At 38.3% G+C, this 10819-nt stretch overlaps 1 protein-coding gene across 1 annotated transcript in view; it reads right to left on the reverse strand.

Moving 5' to 3' along the window:
- ZNF385D (zinc finger protein 385D) overlaps positions 1 to 10552 on the reverse strand; it is a 1296755-nt gene extending 1286203 nt beyond the window's left edge. The window contains exon 1 of the mRNA XM_049629860.1: positions 10455 to 10552. The gene's annotated coding sequence lies outside the window, so the exon portion shown is untranslated. The remainder of the gene's footprint in view (positions 1 to 10454) is intronic.
- Between the last annotated feature and the right edge of the window lie 267 nt (positions 10553 to 10819).

Below are 10819 nucleotides of genomic sequence, written 5' to 3' on the forward strand. Positions count from 1 at the left end.
CTCTCTGTCTCTCTCTCTCTGTCTCTCTCTCTCTGTCTCTCTCTCTCCCTCCCTCTGCCCCACCGCCCCCCTCCCCCACCACTCACACTGTCTCTGTCAAAAATAAAATTAAAAAAAATTCTTTTTAATTAAAAAAATAAAGATACTCTATGAAAGTCATTTAGTGTAGTGTTGACTCATAGTTGGCACTTAAAAAAATTTAGCTGCTACCATTTTTTATCATTATCATCATTGTTCTAACCTCAGATAGAATCAGTGAGATCATAGTGGGTAAGGGAAGTCCCATAGCTTGACAGAAGAACAGGAGCCTCCAGAGTTTCAGAAGGAGAAAAAGCAGTTAACCTTAGCAAGACATATCCATGTGAAATCTCCATTTTAAAAATTCTACTAACATACTCAAAGGCAACTCTCATCTTTTTCCTATGAATATGAAAAAAAATCCTAGAGGAGGATTATACTGTCATCTTATGTCAGCAACCTACATTTCAAAACAAATTAATAAAATAACAAAAAGAATTATTAGCATTTAGGTTGCCAAAAGGCCAATTTTTATTTTACTTATTTATTTGGTGAAGAGGCAGGGGAAAAGAGTTGTATTTCTCAAAGCCAGGCTTATTGATCCCTCCTTAAATGCATTATCAAGCTAAGATGTGTAGTCACCAATTGCTTCCTACTAGCTGACTCGGCGAGCAAACTAACACCCCAGGGATTCCATTTCTACCTTAGAAAGTCAACTTTCCAAGTCAAGGTAATGTTGTTACACTTTCATACTGAATTGCTCTTCAAGTAAATCCAAGATATTGGTATTAACTTACTAGTGGAAAAAATTGGGTGTATGTTTTATAAAAGTTTTCAAACTATGTGTATAGCAAAGCATGTTTCTGAGTTTCAATGTTTTAATCATTCTAGATCAGAAAAATCTTCAAAACATTTTTAGATGGCAAAATTCTGCAACCAAATGTAGATTATTTAATGTACTCATTTCATCTAAGTAGAAAACATTTCCGCATTCCTGAACCAAATTTCCAAAGAACCACAGTATAGCTTTTTGTTTTGTATCATCTCCCTTAAAGCCATAGTTTGATTGGGAGAGTTCATTAATTACAAACAGTCAGAATTTTTCCCCCAGGAAAATATTCTATTTGCTCTCCTCCCACTATCTTCTCAGACCAAGTCAAGTTGCCCTTCTCCTTTGAGCTGCACGTCTAACCCTTGAAAAATGTCATTTCATGTTGCTCTTTCTAAAATGACTTGAGACCTGGGCAGTTTCACTTCTATGCTTGACAAATAATCATTCTTGATTGAGAAATAGGAGAAAACCAAAAATGCTTCCAGTAAAATGAATTTAAAATGTGATGCTGCTGCAATGTGATATACAGCTGTAGAATAACAGCCGTTTCAGGAAAAGCCACCTCAGAGTGAAGCCACGTTAAGTGATTTTTAGCCTTCATTTATCTTCCCTTCCCCCTAGACAGGAGAATGAGAACACTTCAAAAATGCAAGAAATCCAGTCTTTGGGTTTCACAGAAGACAAAAACACACACCTAATTAACTGGTGGCCTGTTTCTCTTCATGAAATATGTATATCGTATAGTCATGCTTACTGTAAGACTCCTATTAGCCCAAAGAAAGACTTCAGAGACCCCATGACCAGCTAAGCCATTAGGAGGGCAAGATCAAGACAATTAACATGAGGAACTTCACACAAATAGGAAGAAACCCTTAAAAAACAAACAACAACAACAAAAACCAACCCAAAAACTCCTCCACCCACACTTAAAAAATAGAAAAAAAAATTCACCAACATCTATACATTTTTTTAAAAAAGAATCTAGTTTTCTGAATGAGCAATAAGAATTCTATAAATACTCAGGGCGTCTGGGTGGCTCAGTTGCCTAAGTGTCCGACTTCGGCTCAGGTCGTGAGATCACGAGCTTGAGGCCTGCATTGGGCTCTGTGCTGACAGCTCAGAGCCTGGAGTCTGTTTCACAGTCTGTGTCTCCCTCTCTCTCTGTCCCTCCCCCGCTCACACTGTCTCTCTCAAAAATAAACATTTAAAAAAAAGAATTTTATGAATAATCAAAATAATAATGTGTAATGCATTCAAATAATACAGAAAGGAGAGGCATTGCTCTAATGTCTATGAATATAGTAAGAGAGCTTTATATTTTTAATGGCACATGTCATGTTTTTATGAAATTCCCTTAGTTTGTCAGAATCATAGTGTGTGTGTTCCCAGACTCCACACTAAATCCATTTCAGAATCCTCAGGTAGCTGACAAAAAAATCTGTATCTTTAAAAGGTCTTTGGATGATTCCAACTTATTATCAGGCTTGAGGACATCCGGTTTAAAGGATATAACTAAAGACTGAATGTTTCATATTATCAAATTCTGAGATCTAGAAATACTGGCTTGCCCCACAGTGGGACCAGCTAATATGTCACAGTTTTGGCCAGAAAAATCTTTGTCATATACACTTACACCACATTCATAGAGCATGGGTAACCCTAAATAGGCCTACTTTTCCAGGAAGAAAATATTGACATTTTGCTACCAGTTTCACTACAATTTACTGGTACTGAGCTACACTATGGTCATTCCAACAGGGTTTCCTGAAGCTTGCAACAGCACAGTAACACAACAATGTAAATACAGCTCAAGAATAATAACTACATTCTGTGGTAAAAGAGGAGTGGTGGGGCAGATGAGACACAGTTCAAGGTCACAAGAAGTGGGTCAAATACCTTCTGCTCCCAACAAGTGGGGAGAGGGGGAGAAAACTACAGCTAGCATTTATCATTGTTTACTATGTGCCAAACTCTCATCATAGGACATCGTGTACTGTTTATTCTAGCTCAGTACTATTAATGCCACTACCTTTTTCAGATTATGAAGACAAAAGAAAACATGTCCATGAAAGGTATGGGAAAGGTGCTGTACAAATACCCAATAGTAATAAGCACTTAGCTCACTCTGCACACAACCAGCTCTCAAGACAAGCTCTGGTTCTGCTATTCCCCCCTGGAACAGCCAACTGTGCTCTTCCCAAAGGCACTTTCTATATCCACAGACATGATCCAAGAATTTAGATTTTTAGTTGCAACATTCAGACAATCTCTTGTATTCCTGGGAGACCACTTCTGGAGGCAAAGTTGGAAGGAAAAGAGATCTTCCGAAAGAAAAGAACCTACCTAAATACCTTGGAGAACACTGAAAAGAAAACTGGAGAAGCATTCCATTCCTGGTTGATTAGAATGACTCTCCATCCAAACTGTCAATGGGAAGTGGAAAGTAGAGAAAATTTTCAGAGTAACTGGATCCAAAAAAAGATCTTTCATTTTATCGCTGGTGTAACTCAAATGATCCCAAAATATATGCTTTCCACTTTTTAAAATCTATGTAGATTTTCAGTAACTTTTTCTGAATTATGTTAGTTTGTATTTTTTTTTTTACTTCATTAGGCACATATCCTAGACTAAATACCTGAGATTTGAAGAGCAGAAAAATCAATGGCCTCAAAGATTCCATACCTAAGAAATGTTCATATTGGAGAAAAGCAATATTCAGTTGTCTGTACTCACCTCTGTCAGCACATCTAAATGGTTCCCTAACATATTAAATAATGTACTTTAATGAAATTTAAAGAAAAAAAATAGTTCCATTAATATTTCCTGAATTAAATGTAAGCACAGATGTCAGCTGGAGACTTAGCACGTTCTTATTTCAGAAGCAGTAAAGATGTAAGGTGAAAAGTAAAGGAAATATATAGCCCCAGCTGTGGACACAACATGTTGAATGGCCCTATGAGAATTTCATAACCTCCTTGTACCTCAGTCATGGCTTAGTATTAAAGGACAATGACATAGCATTACAGTTGTTGGAAGCACCTGTGTGAGAACAAATATAAGCCCATATTTCCCAGAATATTATTTCTATTTTGAGATTCAAAAGGCTTCTGGTTTGTTCTGTTGACATTTGGTTCTAAGAGATTTAGAATAGAAAAAGGCAAAGTGCAACACTTTCACACTGCTACATCAATAGAAGCATCTTTTAGAGCAATGTTGTCCAGTAAAGACATTCACAAGTCACATAGGTTACTTTAAATTTACTAGCAGCCACATTAAAAAAATGAAAAGAAACAAGTAAAATTAGTCTTAATATACTATGTTAAATCCCATGCATCCAAAACATTATTTCAACATATAACCAATATAAACATAATTATTAATGAGACTTTTTTTGAGATGGGGAGAAGCAGGGAAGGGGCACAGGGAGAGGGAGAGAATCTTAAGTAGGCTCCATGCCCCAGTACAGAGCCCAACACGGGGCTCAATCTCATGACCATGATATCATGACGTGAGCCACAACAACGGAGTCACACAGGCAACCCCTATTTGGCATTTTTTATACTAAGTCCCTGAAATCCAGTAGACATCTCAATTTGCACTAGCCACATTTCCAATGCTCAATAATGAATGTGGCTATTGGCTATGTAATGAAAAGCACAGGTACAGAACATTTCCATCACCTCAGAAAGTTCTATTGGACAGTGTTCATTTAGGGTATTAGGAACTTAGAAATGGGGAATTAATTGCACCTTGCTTGAGAAGTTTGGTCTGGGGAGCAGCGGCCAACTCTCAGGTATCCCTAGTTCTTCCTTATATGCCCAGTCTCTGGGGCTAATGATTCCATCAATTTAGAGAAGCTCAAACTTTCCTATCTACAATGTGCACATCAAAGAAATAAATTAAGGGTTTTGAATCTGATGATCCCCAAGATAGGTCCCTTTCAGCTCTCACACCACCTAAGGCAACTGCTATAGCAGTCTGTATGAATAACATTAACTGACCTTAAAAGAGTTTGTTTCAAAAGGAACATGCACACAAATATTTTGTGTTTCAATGTTACTTACACTGTCCCTTAAGAGAGGCACAGAAACTCTTGGTTTGAACTTGCCTCTTCTTTTCCTTTCTGTTTATCAGTGTTTTCCCCAGAAGGGACAGGCACAGAGCCCAGGAGACTTTCTCTCCTGGATATAATCCAAGACTTATCTTGCAGCACACTGCTCTCACTCAGAAGTTCAAGGGCAAACCCAGAAGCCTCTTTCTTCCCCCTCCTGAAGTGAAGTTGCCAAAACAGTAACTCCTTCCCAAAATGATTATCTTAAGAAGAAAATATGTGGTTAAACCATTTAATTATGTCACGAATTTATTGGAGCCCTGCCACTGTGGATATCTAAATTTGGTAAGTTCCAATGTACATATTCAGCAAGAAACAGGAACCCTTACATAAAGAGTGCCAGCTATCCTTCTGCTATTCCACTGTGAGCATATGTGCCTCAGAGAGAACAATTGGTTCCATTTTCCTCCACCATTGAGTTTCTCTTTGCCATGGGTATCATCTAAACTTTATTATCACTGAAGCATAGTTGACACACATTTATTACATTAGTTTCAGGTGTATAATCTTTTAATTAAAATATTTTGTGTGCACACGGTCCCTAAACTCAGCTGTGCATTTGATTGCCTGGTTAAGGAATTTATCAAGGATATTTCGACTCTGCACTATTTTTGCCCAAAGACTTGATTTGATTGTACATCCTACCCCCTGAGTGAGGTACACCAGTATGTACCAAGTTTTATATGGCGGGTTTATCCGAGATTTCCTCTTAAAGTTGACACTGGTAGCGTAGACAAAAGCATGTACTCAAACAACTATAAAATTTCAGAGAAAGCTATAATAACTGTTAGTTAAAATCAAATATGAAAACCCAAAGAATCAGTAACATTTCTCTCAGTTAAAGTAATACTTCTTAGAGGAGGTGGCATTTGAGACAGGTCTTCAAGGAGAAGAAGGATTTCAAAGAACAGGGATAGGGTGGAGCAAATTAAGACCCAGCAGGAAATTACATAAATTAATGTATGAAATTGAGAAATTAGAGTAATGAAAAAATAGGCAGTATTTCAGTTGGGCCAACGTGCAGGAAGCATCAAAAAAATGAGGAAATATGTACGGAGATATAGGCTTGGACCCAAGGTTAGTTGTAATCAAAAAAAGTCTGTGCTTATAAGCCCCAATGTGCCTAATAGTTCAAACATATGGTGGTGTTCTCTCCTCCATATTTTTATTCAAGGACCCAGGCTCCTTACGTCATGTGGCTCATCATGTGGCAGGAGTAAATGAATAGGCACAAGCTGGCTTTCTCCTTCAGTGAGCTAAGAATGGCTGTTACATTTTTAAAGGGTCATAAAAAAATAAAAATAAAAGGTTTGTACTGACAGAGACCATCCCACAAAGCCTAAAACATTTACTATCTGGCCCTTTCCAGAAAAAAGGTTGGCAATTCCTACCTTAGGGTCTCACTGTCTTCCGTAGGCAGCAATCGCAAGGAGAAAAATTCAGTGGAGGGGCCTCAGACCCTTTTTAAAAGCCTTGCCAAAATGAAATAACACCACTTTTGCTTCCCTTCTATTGGCTAGAACATCAGTCACATGGCCACTTCTAATTCCAAAGGCAGCTGGGAAATGTAGCTCAGCTGTGTGTGTTAAGAGGAAACAGGTTTTTGGTGAAGAGCTAACAGTCTCTGACCACCCTGTTAGGGTGTTTAGATTATCTTCAAAAGGCAATGAGAACCCACAAAGGATTCTGAAGAGATAACTGATGTGATAAAATTGTCTAAGAGCATCTCCTTACTGAAGTTGGAATAAGCAGTCACCTGCAGGAAGCAGAATTCACGTATTCTCAAGTCAGTAAGGCACTAACACAGACTTAAGTGCACCTGGCAAATGGCCCAGACCAATTTTTAAAAACTAGCCATTTGTCAATTAAACTCATCCACAAGGTAATTAGCATAGTGATTTTCACTCTCTAGAGAGTATGGGCCATAGGGAAAAATCAGGAGTTGTAAGAATTTACAATTACAGTAGATTCTTTATAGAATGCTATGTGGAAAATGTCAACAGCACAGTATAGATGTAAAGATAAATGTCCTCCACTAAAGAAGAACAGAACTGATACTAGTAGAAACACAAGGGCCATATGGAGAATTGGCAGTTCAGGGTCTGAGGATCTCTTTGCCATTTGTAAAATAAACACAGCTCTCAAATCAGAATGACCTGGTTTAATTTCTACTGTGACAACAGCTGTCTGTCTTCGGGAAAATCACTCAGCGTCTCTGTACTCAAGTTTCATCATCTGTAAAATGGAGGTAAAAGGGAAAAAAAAAAAGAACCTTTCCTGCAAACTTCTCTAAGAATTAATAATAATATACAGTAAACAGCTGACTCAGTACCTGGCAGAGAATAAACCCTCAACAGATTTTGACTACTATCATTACTGTTACCATTGTCACGCCCATTTAAGGCCTCTTTTGAACAAAAAATGAAGTCATTTGTATCCTAAAATTTCATATAATTTGCAAAACTACTAAAATATGTGGTTACAACTTGCTATTACATTTCAAATTAATAAACGAAGATGTTCAAAAAGCAATCTCTTTAATTAAAAGGCATCTGATATTCAATTCAAAAACAAGAGCCATTAAACTGGATCCAGTCCATTGTTCATACACTTTTATGGCTTTCTTTACCTTTAAATACTTGTACCTAATGGTTCCTGGATGAGGGTTATAGGTAGAGTCATTTTCCACTATGAGATGCCTACATTAGTTACAGGAGTCATTATATGGTAGACAGGAAGTAAAAGGCAATGCATATAAAACAAAATTAGGGGCATCTGGGTGGCTCAGTCATTTAAGCATCTGACTCTTGATTCACCTCAGATCAGTCTATGGCCATACCACCCTGAAAGTGCCCGATCTTGTCAGATTCAGCTCAGATCATGATCTCAGGGTTCGTGAGACTGAGCTCCACGTTGGGCTCTGCACTGACAGCAAGGAGCTTGTTCCCAAGGAGCTTGCTCCTGTCTTCACTCTCTCTCCCTCTCTCTCTGCCCCGCCCCTGCTCACATGCCCGGTTTCCCTCTCAAAATAAATTAATAAACTTAAAAAAAATGAAACCAAATTATTCTGTGTCCATCATCTGAGGACAACTCCACAACAAAATCAATGATCAACGTAAGAAAAAATTATATATCATGGAGACACATGATAGGCATTCAGTGAAGATTTGTTGTTGTTTAATAAATTAAGGTGGATGCAGCCTGTGGTTTATGAGTAACTCTTCTTAAAGATCTCTGTCATCTGCCTACAAAGTTGAAACAATCCCCACCTTAAGCTGGGTTCCCTCAGAGGCAGGTCTGAGTCAAGAATATAAATGCACATGGTTTATTTTCAGGGCCACCCCTAGAAGATCAGGGAGGGAGGCAGGAAATAAGACAAGGAAAAGAGAGAAGCAAATTCACCAAGTTCTAATGAGTAGGTTACCTCTGAAGGCAACTCAGGCTCAGTGTTTCTGGGAATCTCTGGGGAACAACATAAAACATGCCTCAGGGTTGTCCCATGACAGGAGGAGTGAGGAAACTGGGGGATTTACCCATCAACTCCAATTGCCCCAGCTTAAGGGTGACACCTGAGATTAATACCCTGCCACTCTAGCATGGTGCTCCCAGTGGTGCTGAAGAAGTATGAGTGATGCACTAACAATGCCTGCTGAAATACACAAGGAGAATGTATATTAACGTTTAAAGATAAAATCATCCAAGAAATGTTATCATAACTGCTATTTTATCTAAGAGGAACTCTTTTTCTGTCTACTCTAAACCATAACAGAAACTCTGATTTTTCATCATATTCATCAGGGTTTCCAGAGAAACAGAAGTAACAGGAAATGTGTATTCATGTGTGTACTTAGAGGTAGCGATACAGATACAGATGTAGATTTATTATGAGAAATTGGTTCACGTGATTACTATGGAGACTGACAAGTTCCAAGACCCACAGGGTGAGTCAGCAAAGAAGGCCAATAGTGTAGTTCTAGTCCAAAAGTTGGCAGGCTCAAGTCCCAGGAAGAGCTAATGTTTCAGTTTAAGTCTGAAGGCAAGAAAAAAGCCAGTGTCCTAGTTCAAAGGCTATCAAACAGGAAGAACCCCCTCTTGGAGGAGGGTCAGCTTTTTTGTTCTCTTCAGGTCTTCAGCTGATTGGATGAGGCCCACCCACATTAGGGAGAGCAATCTGCTTTCCTCAGTCTACCAATTTAAATGTAGTCTCTGGGTGCCTGTGTGGCTCAGTCAGTTGAGCATCCAACTCTCTTGATTTTGGCTCAGGTCATGAACCTCTCTCTCTCTCCCTCTGCCCCTCTACTCTGCTTGTGCACTTTCTCTCTCTAAAATGAAAAAAATAAATAAATAAATAAAAATTTTAAAAATAAATATTAGTCTCACCCAAAACCACCCTCATAGAAACCCAAAATAATGTGTGAGCAAATATCTAGGCATCTCATAGCCCAGTCAAGATGACACATAAAATTAACCACCACATTTGTTTAGTGAATGTAGCAGCTAGTGTTTTTATGGATTGAGAACTCAAAATATTTAAATTGTTCCATGCGTTCCCAACAGACAAAAATTATACCAGAAAAACCAATTATAGGAGAGAATGTTCAAACTAGTTCCCAGTGATGAAACACATCATGACAATAGCTTTATATTGTTTCTGTCAGTCACATATTCAGAGCCAACTGGTCTTTAGCATTAGGGATCGGTCACAGATCTATAGTCAAGAATGTTCATTTCAAGAATATCTGAATGGACCACAATGGGAAGGAGTGTAAAGGTATACACATTTTTATCTTATTATATGACGCAGACATTGCTGCTTTGTAGATAAACAGATTTCAAAATCAATGACCTAAACGACCTTTGGGTTTCCTAAATACAAGTAAAGAGATACATCCAAATGTAGTAAATGACCAGTGTTTTCATTATTTGTAATCAATAAGATCTTATCTTTCTAAATATTAACTGTTTCACTATAGTTATGCCTGACACCCTCTGCTTGAGTCCCAAAAGGTCAAAAAGATCACGACTCCTCGCTCTCAAGGTCTGTGTTCTTACTAAAAATCAAAACAAGTGACTGGCTATTTCTCAGATCTAGGTATAGATATGTCAGAAATCACAATATCTCATTAAAAATTTTGTCAGCTGAATATGATAAATATATAGTAAGTCATTTGTGTGGGTTTTTTTGAATAATAAAAATTAGCACATTTTTGGTATAAATTATATTTTGCCCAAAAAGAAGTGATGAGTATTTGGCGGGAGAGGGGTGAATTATTATTATTAGTATTAGTATTATGTTACTATTACTATTATTATTATTATTACGTAGATGTAAAGTAAGAAGAAATTAGCCAGGCACTCTACTAGATAGTAAAAATCCATGCCCTCATGAACTTTATATTTGGGGAGCAGGGGAGGGAGAGAGAAGACAATCACTAAAATATAAGAAAGCTAAATCAAGTAAAAGGAACAGGAAGTACAAAGGAGAGGACTTACCGCTTTAAATACAATAGCCAGGTGAAGCTTCTTGGTACGCCAAAGATGTGTCTGGAGCAAGCGCTTTCCAGGCGGAGGGAGCAGCAAATACAAAGCCTGTTGGGGGAATGTACCCGGCCTGTTCAAGAACCAGTAAAGCAGCTTGCTTGAGGATCCGAGTGAACACAAGGAACAGCAACAGGAGGTGGGGTCCAACCGGGGTGGTGTGGAGTGGCCAGTTCACCTAGGGCCTTGTAGTCCATCCTAAGGACCTTGGCTTCACTCCAAGTAAAACAGAGCAAGGATTCAAGCAGAGGAATGACACTACCTGTCTCAGATTTCAACAAGATCACTTCGGTGGCTGCATTGAGAGCAGACTAATGAAG

The sequence above is a fragment of the Panthera uncia genome, chromosome C2, assembly GCF_023721935.1.
Source record: "Panthera uncia isolate 11264 chromosome C2, Puncia_PCG_1.0, whole genome shotgun sequence".
Classification (NCBI taxonomy): domain Eukaryota; kingdom Metazoa; phylum Chordata; class Mammalia; order Carnivora; family Felidae; genus Panthera; species Panthera uncia.